The 16,978-nt window shown below is 46.1% G+C and overlaps 2 long non-coding RNA genes across 15 annotated transcripts in view; one reads left to right on the top strand and one right to left on the bottom strand.

Moving 5' to 3' along the window:
- Positions 1 to 359: 359 nt before the first annotated feature.
- The window catches only part of LOC115600065, a 23,429-nt gene continuing 6,810 nt past the window's right edge, over positions 360 to 16,978 (bottom strand). Inside the window, exons 2-3 of one of the 14 annotated variants that reach the window (XR_003988793.1) lie at positions 11,969 to 11,973; positions 360 to 371 (exon numbers count right to left, since the gene is read on the bottom strand). This is a non-coding gene — a long non-coding RNA (uncharacterized LOC115600065). Of the gene's footprint in view, positions 372 to 1,790; positions 1,805 to 4,101; positions 4,113 to 4,159; positions 4,172 to 6,076; positions 6,090 to 7,275; positions 7,288 to 7,528; positions 7,541 to 8,536; positions 8,551 to 10,812; positions 10,825 to 11,092; positions 11,104 to 11,408; positions 11,420 to 11,968; positions 11,974 to 12,386; positions 12,398 to 13,453; positions 13,466 to 16,709; positions 16,720 to 16,978 lie in introns of those variants that run through there. The other 13 variants (XR_003988789.1, XR_003988798.1, XR_003988790.1 and 10 more) reach the window with 13 other exon arrangements.
- Positions 7,640 to 14,941, top strand: LOC115600066. The gene is made up of 2 exons (XR_003988799.1): positions 7,640 to 7,681; positions 14,796 to 14,941. It is a non-coding gene; the product is annotated as an uncharacterized LOC115600066 (long non-coding RNA).

Here is a 16,978-nt window from a genome sequence, read left to right as displayed (position 1 = left end):
CAACTACAACTACCCTTCTTTTCTTCTTTGTAGCTGTAGTTGTAACCCGTCTGGTAGACAGGGGGCGAGCAGGAGACCTTCCAGACAAGATTTCCAAGATTTGCCACAGGCCCTTTCTACTCAGTGTCAAAAGCTTTAGTGAGGTCAATGAATGTCACATAAAGACCTTTGTTCTGTTCCCTACATTTTTCTTGCAGTTGTCTGAGAACAAATACCATGTCTGTGGTACTCCTATTGGCTCTGAAACCACATTGGCTTTCAGGTAAAACTTCCTCTGCTATAGCAGGTACTAATCCATTCAAACGTATTCCTGCAAGGATTTTTCCAGCAATGGAGAGAAGAGTTATACCTTGGTAGTTGGAGCAGTTTGACTTTTCCCCCTTCTTCTTGTACAGGGTGATGATGACTGCATCACGGAGATCTGGTGGTAGTATGCCTTGTTCCCAACAACTCACAAGGAACTTGTGAAATTTAGCATGGAGTGCTTGGCCTCCATGGTTCCATACGTCAGATGGGATTCCATCAACCCCAGCTGCCTTGCCAGCTTTCGGCTGCTCTATGGCTTTAAGAGTCTCTCCCAAAGTAGGAGCTATGTCCAATTCAGTTTTCACCTGTTGTTGTGTAATGTGCTGAATTGCTGAGTCTTGGACTACACGGTTGGTACTAAAGAGAGTCTGAAAATGTTCAGACCATCGGCCCAGGATGGAGGTTTTTCTGTGAGAAGCATTTGGCTGGCTGTGCCGAGTAGGGGGCTTTGGACCTGGTGTGTGGGTCCATACAGTGCTTTCAGTGCTTCATAGAGCCCTCTGTGGTCACCCGTAACTGCACATAGTTAAGTCTTTTCTGCTAGGTTGATCCACCACTTATTCTGGATGTCTTGAAATTTCTGTTGGAGCTTACTGCATGCAAGACGAAAGGCTGCTTTTCTTACATGGCAAGATGGCTGAGCAAGGTGTGTTTGGTGAGCAGTTCTCTTCTTTGTCAACAATTCTTGGATCTCTTGGTTGTTTTCATCAAACCAATCTTTGTTTTTCTTTGAGGAGAACCCTAGGGATTCTTCAGAGGACTGCAAAATGCTATTTTTAATGTGTTGCCAAAGTGCATCAGGAGAGGGATCTATGGGATGATCTAAAAGTCTAGCTTGAAGATGTTTCTCACTGTATCTTTTTGAAGATCGATACCTTTGATTCTCCTCCTTGGGATGCCACCCCTCTTAGGTTTGGGCTTAAAGAAGAGGGTAAGTTTTCATCGCACAAAGCAGTTTTCTGTATGACATTCTGCACTAAGCATCGCTTGGGTATGACGGACATCGTGAACATTTCTCTGGCGCACTAAGAAGTGTCAATGAGGTGCCAGTGCTTGGATCGAGGATGCATCCAGGTTGTCTTCAGGCTGTCTTTCTGTTGGAAGATAGTGTTGGTGATGGTGAGCTTCTGCTCAGCACAAAACTCAAGCAGGAGACGTCCATTATCATTACAGTTTCCAACACCATGCTTGCCTAGTGCTCCTTTCCAGGCTTCATAGTTCTTTCCTACTCTGGCACTGAAGTCACCAAGTATTATGATCTTATCATCTGTAGGAACCTTTTGGGTGAGGCGGCGCAGGCGGGCGTAGAATTTGATTTTTTCTGCATGGTCAGCTTGGAGGGTTGGGGCATATATACCATGTTGCTTGTTGTGTAGTGGGAGGCATAAGGAAATAATACGATTGGAATGACCTGTTGGCAAATATTCAAGTTTGGAGGCAATGGAGTTTTTAATCATGAATCCAACTCCTGAGAGGTGTCTTTTGGTTTTGGGTTTGCCTGCCCAATAGAGTGTGTAGCCGGCACCATGTTCTTTAAGATTGCCTTCCTCATGAAGATGAACTTCACTGAGAGCAGCAATGTCGATGTTAAGTTGTGACAGTTTGTGAGAATATAGAGCAGAATGATGCTTAGAACAGCCACTGTCTGCTGTTTCAAGCATGGTTCTGATGTTCCAACATGCAAGAGTCAATCTGAACACACCTTAGGAGGCAGGTGTATGCCTTTGTCTCTTTGTCTTTGTTCGACCTCATCAGAGGATGCCCGTTGACTGTGGTTAGCCAACCGGGTGGAGAGTGGTGATGAGCTTTGGTTAGGCCACCTTTTCTAGGCCCTTCTCCATGTGGAGCAAGCAGTGCTCTCCTTGAAAAAGACTGCTTGGTCACTCAGGATGCTGCCAAACAGGACTGTCATCTCCTGGGTCAGTCTCGAGCGACCAAAGTCCTGAGCTGCCTCTATGCAGGGTTGAGTCTGTGGCTTCCAGTGCACCTTTCCACCTACCGTTTCATCCCTCGTCTATTGCTGCAGGGGCTTTACAAGCATGGGTATACCCTTTGAGCCTGCGCAGTGTTTTTTTTAGGTGAGGCACAGCGTGCGTGGAACTGGCCCCACCCTTTACTCCAAAGGTTCATCTGCCACGGCCTAGCAAGCTTGGACAGTGACAGCGAAGTCCTCAGGATGCAGGTTTAGTTAGAGTATCCTTCTCTTAGATGGATGGCCTTACAGGGCTAAACGAGCTCCATCTGCCCAGGCTTGGAGTTAGAGTTGTCCTTCTCCTAGGATGGTTGCCTGAAGGATAGTGAGCCCATCCTGCCCATGGACACACTTTATCTGACCCTTCAGTTGTGACCTATCTGGCATGGGACACCCTACTGGAGGTATATGCCACCACCAGCATAGCTCGCAATCTCACAAGGGAACACAAGCTCCTCCCCCACGATAAGGGTGTGTCCGTGGAGGGACAAGGTAATATAATCCTATCTGAATATTTTGCTCTCTGAAGGAGAAAAGGAGAAAAGAGGTCACACCTGCAACCATCCTGGAGGGAGAAGCAGACAAGATAAATGACTAGAATTGACCACGCAGAGTATTCCATCCCATACACGTCATACAGGGATTACGAGGGTCAAACCCCTTCCCTTCCTTCTTCCCCTTCTTCACCTGTCCCTGTTTGCTTTGCCATCCTGGGATGATTCCATCCCTTCGTCTGCCTGTGGTCCTGATCTGTGCCAGCCTGTATCTGTGTGTTCCTGCCTCCAACTCCCGAATGCTGCTGTCCCCAGGAGTCCAGCCTGAACTTTCCGAGGGCTGCCCTGCAGCCTTGGTATTGGGGGAAAGGGGGGAGGAACATGGTGTGAATTTTCCTGTATAATTGTATATATTTAGTAATTTTTTTTCCTTTTAATCACTACTGCTTCATTAAAGCTTTGTAGTTTAGTTTCCAACCCATAAGTCCCTCTCCCTTATTCTCTCTCCTTTCTCTATCAGGGGACAGACAGGGATTAATAGAGAGCCTCTGTCATTCAATTTAATTGCTGGGCCAGTGTTAAACCATGACAGATTGGGAACAAAAAGAATTATTCTAAGGTCAGTGGGCTCCTGGTCATCAAGTGTAGTGAAATGAGGCAATCAGGTGTTGCTAATTACAAGGGGTGAGCTCCAGTGGTGCCTTTTATTGGTCGCCCAATCCTGCTCATGCACAGCTGGGGTAAGCCCTAATTGGGCACAGGTGGGCTTAACACAAGCTCATGCCTCCCACCTTGTAATTAGCAACACCTGATTGCCTCATTTCACTACAATCAAGGAAGAGATGGAACATACAGATGGGCCATAGACTGAGGGCTGGATTTAAAAATTGATATTATCACCCATGTTATCCACGAATGTAAAACTTGTGATGCTATTAAGCAGGCCAGAAGATGAAAACCTTTGTGGTATGAGGGATTCTGTCTGAAATGTGAATACGGAGAGGCCTGGCAGATTGATTATATCACCCTACCTCAAACCTGCCAGGGTAAGCTTTATGTGCTTACAATGGTAGAAGCAAACACTGGATGGCTCGAAGCATACCCAGTGCCTTGTGCCAGTACCCGCAATACCATTCTGTTCCTTGAAAGGCATATTTTGTAGCATCATGGAACGGCAGAGTGGATTGAGTCAGACAGTGGGACTCATTTAAAAAACGACCTAACAATGACTTGGGCCAAAGAGCTCCTTTCTTTATCAGGGAGCAAAGGGGGATTACTAGAGAGCAACTGTCATTCAGTTAGGCCTGAACTAATTAGCTTGAGCCCAGTTGAAATTTTGACTAATTTGCCTGAATAGTTTGAATTACGACTCTAGTGGGAGGATACCGATATGGCTTTGCTGAACAGGAATCAGACCTCTTTCTTTGGAAATTTCACAGGGTTGGAGATTAAACCAAACGTGCCATACCTTTGGTAATCAGGGTATGTGATATGTGCTTTTGCAGCTGGGATTAGTGTTACTATGTGGTTTATTTTTCGTAAGAGCTTCTTAAGAACCATCATTGCAATATGGTCCTCAATATTGATGTATATTGTGGTGCATAGTGCAGTGGTGTTTCATATAGAGATAAATAACTTGGTTGGTAATTACACTCCCAGTTTTAATTTGGGAAATTATACCACTCCATCTTATTCTGGGCTGACTCCACCAGATTTTAGTAGCAATAGCATTTCATTTCTGAATCTTCTGGTGGGTGTTGTTAATTTCTCTCATATATTGGTGAGGAGTAACACAAAAACAACATTCACGAGAATGAGCATGCCTTTTCGGAGGCTGAGAGTTGCTGTTTGAAGAGCAAGAGCTGCCCCTCGTAAAGAGAGCACCCCCACTTCTGCATCCGCAGCCGCTTCTCGCCCCCCCTCACGCAAGGGCACAACTCTGATACGTCCAGCGAGCATTGCCAGCGTATGTGCTACAGCTGCAGCTGCTGCCTCTACCCCAACAGACACTGCTGCTGCTCAGAAAGCGAGTACTGCTGCTGCTACTACTGCAGACACCACAGCCTCTCCCCTTTAGCCCACAGAGCTACTAGTTGACCCTGTAACTATGCAAAAAGCAAAACAATGGAAATCAGAAATGAGCCTTAACCCTTCAAAGTCTGAACAAGATGACCAAGTGTCACGGTTTAACACTGGCCGGCGATTAAACCAAATAACAGACGATCTCTATTAATGTCTCTCTCCTCCTTGATAAAGAAAGGAGAGAGAATAAGGGAGAGAGACTTATGGGTTGGAAACTAAACTACACAACTTTAATGAAACAGTAATGATAAATAGGAAAAATTACTAAATATATACAAATATACAGGAAAATGGATACCACATTCCTCCCCCCTTTCCCCCAATAACTCTCACGTCACCACCGAGGCTGTAGGGCAGCCCTGGGAAAGTCCAGGCTGGACTCCTGGAGTCGGCAGCAGTCGGGAACCGGAGGCAGGAACACACAGATATGGGCTGGCACAGATCAGGACCACAGGCGGACGAACGGACGGAATCCTTCCAGGATGCCGGGTGAAGGAAGGGAAACAGGAAATCCGGAAATCAGAAGTCTGGCTTGGCCCTCGTGATGCCTCAAATTTATACTGAGTGTGACGTATATGGGATGGAATACTCTGTTTGGTCAATTCTGGCATCTATCTTGTCTGTTCCTCCCCAAAGGAGGGCTCAGGTGGGACCTCTTTATCCTCCTGGACAGTAAAATGTTTTCCTCAGAGCTGAGCAGTGTCCTTGGCTTTGCATACCAGTCTCTAGCAGTAACTATAAACATCAAGTGTTATCAATCCTAGAAGCACACACTGTCTGAGAAACTTGCTGTTAATCTCAGCAAGTGCAACTACTTAAAAAAGACTCAGTTAAAAGCAAAAGTACAAGACAGAAAATCACCTTTATCACAATTTTTACAGTTCATGTCCATGGTCCACAAGTTGCAGGTTGCAGATGGTAACTTCAAGGAAGTCACTGGATGCCAGCCAATGAACTTAGTTCTGGTTTCATCACCATAAAAATCATTCTGAAAAACACTCACAGAACACTGTTAGTTTATGCAAAAATTCACATAACAGTAATTAAGGTGGGATACAAGTTCACGACTCCCAAAGAGTCCATGCATTACTGATTAAGGTAGACAAGCATAACTTAGAAATTCTCACCTAGTGTTAGATTTCCTTGGGGTACACATTGTACTTCTCCATCTTTCATCATCACCCACCAAGTGTGTCCAGGCCCTTGAGCGAAAGCAACCCCACGAATGGGTTTGCCTTTGCCCGAGGCAGGATAAACCCAAACTGTTTTCCCTAGCAGATTCTTTTCATGCACCACAGGCACTTTGTCCCCATCTACTGTGTGTAGAAGATCTGACTGAGCAGGACCAGCTCGATTGATGGAACCCCTGGTGTTAACAAACCAGGTAGCTTTTGCCAAGTGCTTGTCCCAGTTTTTGAAAGTTCCACCACCCATTGCCTTTAAGGTAGTTTTTAACAGTCCATTGTACCTTTCAATTTTACCTGAGGCTGGTACATGATAGGGAATATGGTATATCCACTCAATACCATGTTCTTTGGCCCAGTTATTTATGAGACTATTTTTGAAATGAGTTCCATTATCTGACTCAATTCTTTCTGGTGTACCATGTCTCCACAAGACTTGTTTCTCTAGACCCAGAATAGTGTTCCGGGCTGTGGCATGAGGCACAGGATATGTTTCCAGCCATCCTGTACTTGCCTCCACCATTGTAAGCACATAGCGCTTACCCTGGCGGGTTTGAGGCAGTGTGATGTAGTCCACTTGCCAGGCCTCCCCATACCTATATTTTGACCATCTGCCTTCATACCACAGAGGTTTCAACCTTTTAGCTTGCTTAATTGCAGCACATATGTCACAATCGTGGATAACCTGCGCAATAGAGTCCAAAGATAAATCCACCCCTCGGTCACGAGCCCATCGATATGTTCCATCCCTGCCTTGATGACCTGAAGCATTGTGGGCCCATTTGGCCAAAAACAGTTCACCTTTATGGTCCCAGTCCAGATCTATTTGGAACACTTGAGCAGCCTCATCTGCTCGTTGATTGTTTTGATGTTCCTCAGTAGCTCGGTATGAAGGTACATGGGCATCTACGTGACGCACTTTTACATCAAGTTTCTCTAACCTAGCAGCAATGTCTTTCCAGAGTTCAGCAGCCCAGATAGGTTTATCTCTACATTGCCAGTTGTTTTGCTTCCACTGCTTTAACCAACCCCATAAGGCATTTGCTACCATCCATGAGTCAGTATAGAGATAAAGTCTCGGCCACTGCCTTCACAATCTCCTGCTTAATACCCTCAAAAGCAGCTTGTTGTTCTGAGCCCCATTTAAAATCTTCTTCCGGGTAACCTCGTAGAGAGGTTTCACAATCTGATTATAAAAAGGAATATGCATTCTCCAGAAACCAGCAGTTTCTAAGAAGGACTGAGTTTCCTTTTTGGTAGTTGGTGGGGCCATAGCAGTTATTTTGTTAATCACGTCCATTGGGATGTGGCGACGTCCATCTTGACACTTAACTCCCAGAAACTGTATCTCTTGTGCAGGTCCCTTGACCTTGCTCCTTTTAATAGCAAAGCCAGCCTCTAGAAGGATTTCAATTATCTTCTTACCTTTCTCGAAGACTTCCTTTGCTGTGTCACCCCACACAATGATGTCATTGATGTACTGTACATGTTCTGGAGCTTCACTGAGCAGATTCTGAGTCTGAGTCCTCAGCTGACTGCCCAAACCAGGACACCAAGTGATAGAGGAAATAGAGGATACTGCCTCTCCTTGAAGTAAAGTTGGGGCATGTCATTAGGGAGGCTTGGCAGTCCTCTTTCTCTATGTCCTGGTTTGGGCCAGGATAAAGGTGGTTTTCTGTTTCTGTACTTTTGCTTTTAGCTAAGTCCCTTGTAAGTAGTTGCATTTGCTGAAATTAACAGCAAGTTTCTCAGACAGTGTATGTGCTTCTAGGACTGATAACACTTGATGTTTGTAATTACTGCTAGAGACTGGTATGCAGGGCCAAGGACACTGCTTTCCTCAGCTCTGAGGAAAATATTTTACCGTCCAGGAGGACACAGAGGCCCCACCTGAGCCCTCCTTTGGGGAGGAACAGACAAGATAGATGCCAGAATTGACCAAACAGAGTATTCCATCCCATATACGTCACACTCAGTATAAATCTGAGGCATCACGGGGACCGAGCCAGATCTTTTCCGGATCTTTTCCTGATCTTTTCCTGCTTCCCTTCCTTCACCCGGCATCCTGGAAGGATCCTGTCTGTTCGTGTGCCTGTGGTCCTGATCCGTGCCAGCCCATATCTGTGTGTTCCTGCCTCCAGTTCCCGACTGCTGCCGACTCCAGGAGTCCAGCCTGGACTTTCCCAGGGCTGCCCTACAGCCTCGGTGGTGACGTGAGAGTTACTGGGGGAAAGGGGGGAGGAATGTGGTTTCCATTTTCCTGTATATTTGTATATATTTAGTAATTTTTCCCTATTTACCATTACTGTTTCATTAAAGTTGTGTAGTTTAGTTTCCAACTCATAAGTCTCTCTCCCTTATTCTCTCTCCTTTCTTCATCGAGGGGAGAGAGAGATTAAAGAGAGCGTCTGTTATTCGGTTTAATTGCCGGGTCAGTGTTAAACCGTGACAGATTTATTGGCGCCCAACGTGGGGCCCGAGCTACTTGGCTCGAGTCCAGTTTAAATTTTGACTAAATTGCCTGAACAGTTTGAATTCCAACTCCAGTGAAAGAATGGCTTTCCTGAGCTGGAATCAGACCTTGTTCTTTGAAAATTTCACAGGGTTGGAGATTAAACCAATCATGCCGTACCTTTGGAATGTAGGGAATGTGATGTGTGGTTTTGCAGCTGGAATGAGTGTTAATATGTGGCTTTCCTATCGTAAGAGACGCTTAAGGACCATCGTTGCAATATGGTCCTCAATATTGATGTATATCATGGTGTATGGTGCAGTGATGTATCATAGAAGGATTAAGAACTTCGTTCGTAATTATGTTTTCAGAGTTCTTTTGAGGAAACATACCACCCTTGGGCTGAGTTCAGTGGATTCTTGTCCAAATGGCAATATGATTGTTATAGTTTTGTGCCTCCTGATTTTTGGTGTTCAGGTGTTCATTTGCTACCATATATTGGTGAGGAGTAAGACAACTACAACTAGGGGAACGAGCACACCTCGTAAAGAGAGCACCCCCACTCCTGCCTCTGCAGCCGCTTCTCGCCCCCCCTCACGCAAGGGCACAACTCAGATAAAGCCGGCCAGCATTGCCAGCTTATCGGCTACAGCTCCAGTTGCTGTGTCTACTCCCACAGACACTGCCGCTGCTCAGAAAGCAAGCCCTGTTGCTGCTACTGCTGCAGATGCCTCAGCCTCTCCCCCTCAGCCCACACAGTTACTTGTTAACCCTGTAACTAGGAAAAAAGGAAAACAAGGGAAATCAGAAATTAACCCTTCCAAGTCTGAACAAGATGACCAGGTGATAGAGGAAACAGAGGAAACAGGGGATACTGCCTCTCCTCGTACAGCATTCCCTAGAGCAGAGTCAGATGAGGACTCAGACTCAGAATCTGCTCAGCCCTATTCCATGAGAGACTTGCGTACTCTGAGAAAAGATTTCAGCCGTTTTACAGGTGAACCACTCCTCTCTTGGTTATTCCGATGCTGGAATGATGGGGCTGCTACCATAACATTAACTCAGAAGGAAGCTAGGCAGTTGGGCCCTGTAGCCAAAGATGCAGCTATTGATCGGGCATTTGGGGAAAAGGCTGGAACTACTAGCCTGTGGAAACGACTCTTGTCAGCTGTCAGGGAGAGATATCCCTATAAAGAGGCAATAGATTGCCCACGAGTCAAAGCAGCCACACTTGGAAAAGCTATCAGGTATCTGGAAGAATTGGCTGTACGAGAAGTGATCTATAATGATGATGACATTGAAGACCCTTATCACGTACCATGTCCTAAACCTATGTTGCAAAGGTTTGTGCATGCTGCACCATCACCTTTTAACCATACTCTATCAGTACTGCTATGGGTTCCTGCAGAAGTGGATACAACTGTGGGTGAAGTGATTAAAACTGCACGAGAGTGTGAAGAGGCTGTCACAGCCCCTCATCGGGCCTGGGTCTCAGCTATCAAGAGAGCATCTGAGAAACTGCATTCACCCCTTTTTCCTCAGACAGACGGAGGACGCCCCATTGCCACCATTAAGAGGAGACGCCCTCCTATGAGACAGAATCGAGGGAAACAGAATATCCCAAGAGGAATTCTATGGGCACTCCTGTGTGAGTGTGGAGAGGACATGACAAAGTGGGACAAGAAACCTACTGCTGACCTACAGGACCGAGTGATTAAGTTGATGAGTAAGCCGAAGGCAAAAGGAGGTCCTTCTAAAAAGATGGCTGCTCAAATCTCCAGTGTGGAGCTACCCAATCCAAATATGCTGGTGACTCAAGATCCCTGCACATCAGGTGTGAGTACTGGGGATGCAAGCTCCAGTAATGCACATACTGACAATGCTGTATGTGCTCAAGCTTAGAGGTGCCCTGCCTCCAGCCAGGTGGAGGAGAGGGACAACCGAATCTATTGGATTGTGTGGATTCGATGGCCTGGCACATTAGAGCCACAAAAGTATAAAGCCTTGGTGGACACTGGTGCACAGTGCACCCTAATGCCATCGAATCAGAAAGGCACAGACTCCGTCACTATTTCTGGAGTGACGGGGGGATCTAAAGAACTGACTATTGTGAAGGCTGATGTGAGCCTCACTGGAATAAAGTGGCATAAACACCCAATAGTAACTGGTCCAGATGCTCCGTGCATCCTTGGCATAGACTACCTCAAGGGAGGTGATTTCGAGGACCCGAAAGGGTACCGCTGGTCCTTTGGTACTGCAGCTATTAAGACTGAGAATGCAGAATGGCTGCATACTTTGTTTGGCCTTTCAGATAAATCCTTTGTAGTGGGATTGCTGAGGACTACAAACCAGCGTCTGCCAACTGCTACTTCAGTAGTGCATCGTAGACAATATCGTGTCAACAGAGATGCTGTGGTCCCCATTCACAAGCTGATCCGGCAATTAGAGAGCCAAGGAGTAATCAGCAAGACTCATTCACCCTTCAACAGTCCTGTATGGCCAGTGAAAAAGCCAAATGGAGAGTGGAGGCTGACAGTGGACTATCGTGCCCTGAATGAGGTTACACCACCACTAAGTGCTGCTGTGCCGGACATGCTAGAACTTCAGTATGAGCTGGAGTCAAAGGCAGCCAAGTGGTATGCTACCATTGACATTGCTAATGCATTTTTTGCTATTCCTATAGCACCAGAATGCAGAGCACAGTTTGCCTTCACCTGGAGAGGTGTCCAGTACACTTGGAATCGACTGCCCCAGGGGTGGAAACACAGTCCTACCATCTGCCATGGACTGATCCATGATACCTTGGAAAAGGGTGGAGCTCCAGAACATCTACAATACATCGATGACATCATTGTATGGGGTGACTCAGCAAAGGAAGTCTACGAGAAAGGTAAGAAGATAATTGAAATCCTTCTAGAGGCTGGTTTTGCTATTAAAAGAAGCAAGGTCAAGGGACCTGCGCAAGAGATACAGTTTCTGGGAGTTAAGTGGCAAGATGGACGTCGCCACATCCCAATGGACGTGATTAACAAAGTAACAGCTATGGCCCCACCAACTACCAAAAAGGAAACACAGTCCTTTTTAGGAACTGTTGGTTTCTGGAGAATGCATATTCCTCTTTATAATCAGATTGTGAAACCTCTCTATGAGATTACCCGGAAGAAGAAAGACTTTAAATGGGGCTCAGAACAACAAGCTGCTTTTGAGAATATTAAACAGGAGATTGTACAGGCAATGGCCCTTGGACCAATTCGAACAGGGCCAGACATCAAAAATATTCTTTACACCGGAGATGGAGGTGATGGTCCTACATGGAGCCTCTGGCAGAAAGCTCCAGGAGAGACTCGAGGCCGACCTCTAGGATTTTGGGGTCGAAACTACAAAGGCTCCGAAGCCAACTACACAGCTGCTGAAAAAGAGATATTGGCTGCATACGAAGGAGTCAGAGCTGCTTCAGAAGTGATTGGTACTGAAGCACAGCTCCTCCTAGTACCACGATTACCTGTACTGGGTTTTATGTACACAGGTAGAGAATCTTCCCATCATGCTACCGATGCTACCTGGAGTAAATGGATTGCTTTAATCTCACAGAGAGCTAGGATAGGAAGACTCAATCGTCCAGGAATTGTAGAAGCAATAACACATTGGCCAGAAGGCAAACACTTTGGAATGCCACCAGGTAAAGTGGTAAAACGGGCTGAAGAAGCCCCACCATACGACCAGCTCCCAGAGAACGAGAAACAATATGCTCTTTTCACTGATGGATCCTGTCGTCTGGTAGGAGGCCATCGAAGGTGGAAAGCTGCCGTATGGAATCCTACACGACTAGTTGCAAAAACAGATGAAGGAGATGGTGAATCAAGTCAATTTGCAGAGGTAAAAGCTATCCAATTGGCTTTGGACATTGCTGAACAAGAAAAGTGGCCGAGACTTTATCTCTATACTGACTCATGGATGGTAGCAAATGCCTTATGGGGTTGGTTAAAGCAGTGGAAGCAAAACAACTGGCAACGTAGAGATAAACCTATCTGGGCTGCTGAACTTTGGAAAGACATTGCTACTAGGTTAGAGAAACTTGATGTAAAAGTGCGTCACGTAGATGCCCACGTACCTTCATATCGAGCTACTGAGGAACATCGAAACAACCAACGAGCAGATGAGGCTGCTCAAGTGTTCCAAATAGATCTGGACTGGGACCATAAAGGTGAACTGTTTTTGGCCAAATGGGCCCACAATGCTTCAGGTCATCAAGGCAGGGATGGAACATATCGATGGGCTCGTGATCGAGGGGTGGATTTATCTTTGGACTCTATTATGCAGGTTATCCACGATTGTGACATATGTGCTGCAATTAAGCAAGCTAAAAGGTTGAAACCTCTGTGGTATGAAGGGAGATGGTCAAAATATAGGTATGGGGAGGCCTGGCAAGTCGACTACATCACACTGCCTCAAACTCGCCAGGGTAAGCGCTATGTGCTTACAATGGTGGAGGCAAGTACAGGATGGCTGGAAACATATCCTGTGCCTCATGCCACAGCCCGGAACACTATCCTGGGCCTAGAGAAACAAGTCTTGTGGAGACATGGTACACCAGAAAGAATTGAGTCAGATAATGGAACTCATTTCAAAAATAGTCTCATAAATAACTGGGCCAAAGAACATGGTATTGAGTGGATATACCATATCCCCTATCATGCACCAGCCTCAGGTAAAATTGAAAGGTATAATGGTCTGTTAAAAACTACCTTAAAAGCAATGGGTGGTGGAACTTTCAAAAACTGGGACAAGCACTTGGCAAAAGCTACCTGGTTAGTTAATACCAGGGGTTCCATCAATCGAGCTGGTCCTGCTCAGTCAGATCTTCTACACACAGTAGATGGGGACAAAGTGCCTGTGGTGCATGAAAAGAATCTGCTAGGGAAAACAGTTTGGATTTATCCTGCCTCGGGCAAAGGTAAACCCATTCGTGGGGTTGCTTTCGCTCAAGGGCCTGGACACACTTGGTGGGTGATGATGAAAGATGGAGAAGTACAATGTGTACCACAAGGGAATCTAACACTAGGTGAGAATTCCTAATTTCTGCTTGTCTAGCTTAATCAGTAATGCATAGACTCTTTGGGAGTCATGAACTTGTATCCCACCATAACTACTGTTATGTGAACTGTTGCATAAACTAACAGTGTTCTATGAGTGTTTTTCAGGATGATTTTGTGGTGATGAAACCAGAACTAGGTTCATCGGCTGGCATCCAGTAACTTCCTTGAAATTACCATCTGCAACCTACAACTTGTGGACCATGGACATGAACTGTGAAGACTGGTCCTTCTTTTGAGAATCTGCTACAATAGATGAACATCTGCAATTGTAGACTGAATTACTTAGTGATTTTTAGCACAGAGAGATAGTAGTAATTTGTGTATAGATATGTTTAGGGATAAGAGTTAGTAATGATTGGAGCATGACGCAAATGGTATGGAATAAGGGGTGGAATGTCCTGGTTTGGGCCAGGATAAAGGTGGTTTTCTGTTTCTGTACTTTTGCTTTTAGCTAAGTCCCTTGTAAGTAGTTGCATTTGCTGAAATTAACAGCAAGTTTCTCAGACAGTGTATGTGCTTCTAGGACTGATAACACTTGATGTTTGTAATTACTGCTAGAGACTGGTATGCAGGGCCAAGGACACTGCTTTCCTCAGCTCTGAGGAAAATATTTTACCGTCCAGGAGGACACAGAGGCCCCACCTGAGCCCTCCTTTGGGGAGGAACAGACAAGATAGATGCCAGAATTGACCAAACAGAGTATTCCATCCCATATACGTCACACTCAGTATAAATCTGAGGCATCACGGGGACCGAGCCAGATCTTTTCCGGATCTTTTCCTGATCTTTTCCTGCTTCCCTTCCTTCACCCGGCATCCTGGAAGGATCCTGTCTGTTCGTGTGCCTGTGGTCCTGATCCGTGCCAGCCCATATCTGTGTGTTCCTGCCTCCAGTTCCCGACTGCTGCCGACTCCAGGAGTCCAGCCTGGACTTTCCCAGGGCTGCCCTACAGCCTCGGTGGTGACGTGAGAGTTACTGGGGGAAAGGGGGGAGGAATGTGGTTTCCATTTTCCTGTATATTTGTATATATTTAGTAATTTTTCCCTATTTACCATTACTGTTTCATTAAAGTTGTGTAGTTTAGTTTCCAACTCATAAGTCTCTCTCCCTTATTCTCTCTCCTTTCTTCATCGAGGGGAGAGAGAGATTAAAGAGAGCGTCTGTTATTCGGTTTAATTGCCGGGTCAGTGTTAAACCGTGACACTCTAGCTTAAAAGGCTAGTGCTGTTGCATAGCTTCCTAGTGGTTAGGATGATAGGAGGGATGATCAGCTCTCAAAGTGCGGAAGGGGAGTTGATTCTACTACAATTGGTATATAGCTGTGATTGGCTCCACAGATTTCTGAGCATTGGCCATAGTAAATGCCCAGCTGTGTGGCGATAAATGATGTCTGGTTAAGTCGTCCTGGGATGGCGTCGGTTTTTACTCCTAGGGTTGGGACTGCTCAGGAGTGTAGTACGTCGCTAGCAGTAACAATGATGCGGATTGGTGATTCTATTGGGATGACAACTCGCTGGTCTACTTCTAGTAGGCGGAAGTGGCCTAGCGGTAGTTCTGTTGTTGGGATTATGTATGAGTCGAATGTTAGGTCTTTGAAGTCTGTGTATTCGTAGGATCAGTATCATTGGTGTCCAATGGCTTTTAATGTGAGGTCTGGCTCGTCGATCTAGTCTATTATGTATAAGATTTGTAGGGATGGGAGAGCAAGTAGGATGAGGACGATAGCTGGCAGGATTGTTCAAATCAGTTCTACTTCTTGGGCATCTACGGTGTTTGAAGAGAGTTTTTCTATTAGTATAAGGGTTAGCAAGTATAATACTAGGCTGCAGATTGCTAGTGCGACTATAAGAGCATGGTCGTGAAATTCAACGAGTTCTTCTATGATTGGGGATGAGGCGTCTTGGAATCCTAATTGGGAGTGGTTGGCCATATGTAAGATGTACAGGGTTTTCATCTGTGATTTAGCCTTGACAAGGCTATGTAATGGTTTTACTAACATCTTATAAGAAAGAAGCATAGGTGGTTTAATGCGGCTGGCTTGAAACCAGTGTTTGAGGGTTCAACTCTTTCCTTTCTTGGACTTGGACGAAGGCGGGTTCCTTGAAGGTGTGGTACGGAGGGGGGCAGCCATGGATTCATTCAATGTTGGTGGCTGTTAGTTCTGGTTGAAGGACTTTTCGTTTTGAAGCTAGGGCTTCTCAGATAATGAATATTAGCATGATTACAGCTGTTATTGAAATGAGTGAGCCGATAGAGGATAGAGTATTTCATAGGGTGTAGGTGTCTGGGTAGTCTGAGTATCGTCGGGGCATGCCAGCTAAGCCTAGGAAGTGTTGTGGGAAGGTTAGGTTTACGCCTGTGAACATTACTCCAAAGTGGGCTTTGGCTCAAGTGGGATGCAGTGTGAATCCTGTGAATAGGGGGAATCAGTGGGTAAATCCGGCTAGAATTGCAAATACGGCGCCCATGGAGAGCACATAATGGAAGTGGGCTACTACGTAGTATGTACTAGTAGTACGTAGTATGCCGGCTACCGGCAGCGTGCTGCACACTCTTTCTACTGACGGGTCTCCGGAGAGGCCAATCAGCTGGTAAGGGGGCGGCACCCAGACCGGCAGGAGGGATTTAAGCGGCTGAATCGAGTGGAGGATTCAAACGGCTACCGGCAGCGTGCTGCACACTCTTTCTACTGACGGGTCTCCGGAGAGGCCAATCAGCTGGTAAGGGGGCGGCACCCAGACCGGCAGGAGGGATTTAAGCGGCTTCTGGGAGCGCCAGCGACCTGGAGCGCGGCGAACAGGAGCAGGCAAACAGGAAGGTGACGCGGCAGTTAGCGAGGCAGTTCGCGCAGGCAGAGCAAGCAGAAGGGTCACAACAACCTCCCGCTTCTCTTGAAGGAGCCATGGTATCCAAAAGAGGAAAAACTTCGGCTGTTACAACAAAACGTGTGTCCACACAGACGGAACCCCTTAAGATGGATGCAGCTGTTCAAGCCTCTGGCTGCGCAGAGTGTTTGAGCCTAGTGCTAACATCTGAGGACAGTGTTGGGAAACAGATGGGATTCATCAATTCTTATACTTACCTAATTCTCCAAAACCTCTGCTAGGGAGAGACCTATTAGAGAATTTAGGAGCTGTAATAAAATTTGATAAAAAAACAAACTTGAACTCCAGGTAAATGAAGAACAATTCACTAACTGCCCTAAGTCTGACTATCAGGTGTGCTAAACCGGAATCTGATAATCATAACATCACCCGAATCACAAACGGAACATATTCCGTCCGTGTGGGCAACTGATGTACCTGGAAAATCAAAACAGGCTGCTCCCGTCGTTATCGAATTAATACCAGGGGCCAAACCAGTAAATAGAAAGCAATACCCCCTGAGGCTAG

The sequence above is a fragment of the Calypte anna genome, chromosome W (genome assembly GCF_003957555.1).
Source record: "Calypte anna isolate BGI_N300 chromosome W, bCalAnn1_v1.p, whole genome shotgun sequence".
Taxonomy (NCBI): Eukaryota; Metazoa; Chordata; class Aves; order Apodiformes; family Trochilidae; genus Calypte; species Calypte anna.
This window is presented reverse-complemented; position numbering and strand designations above follow the sequence as displayed.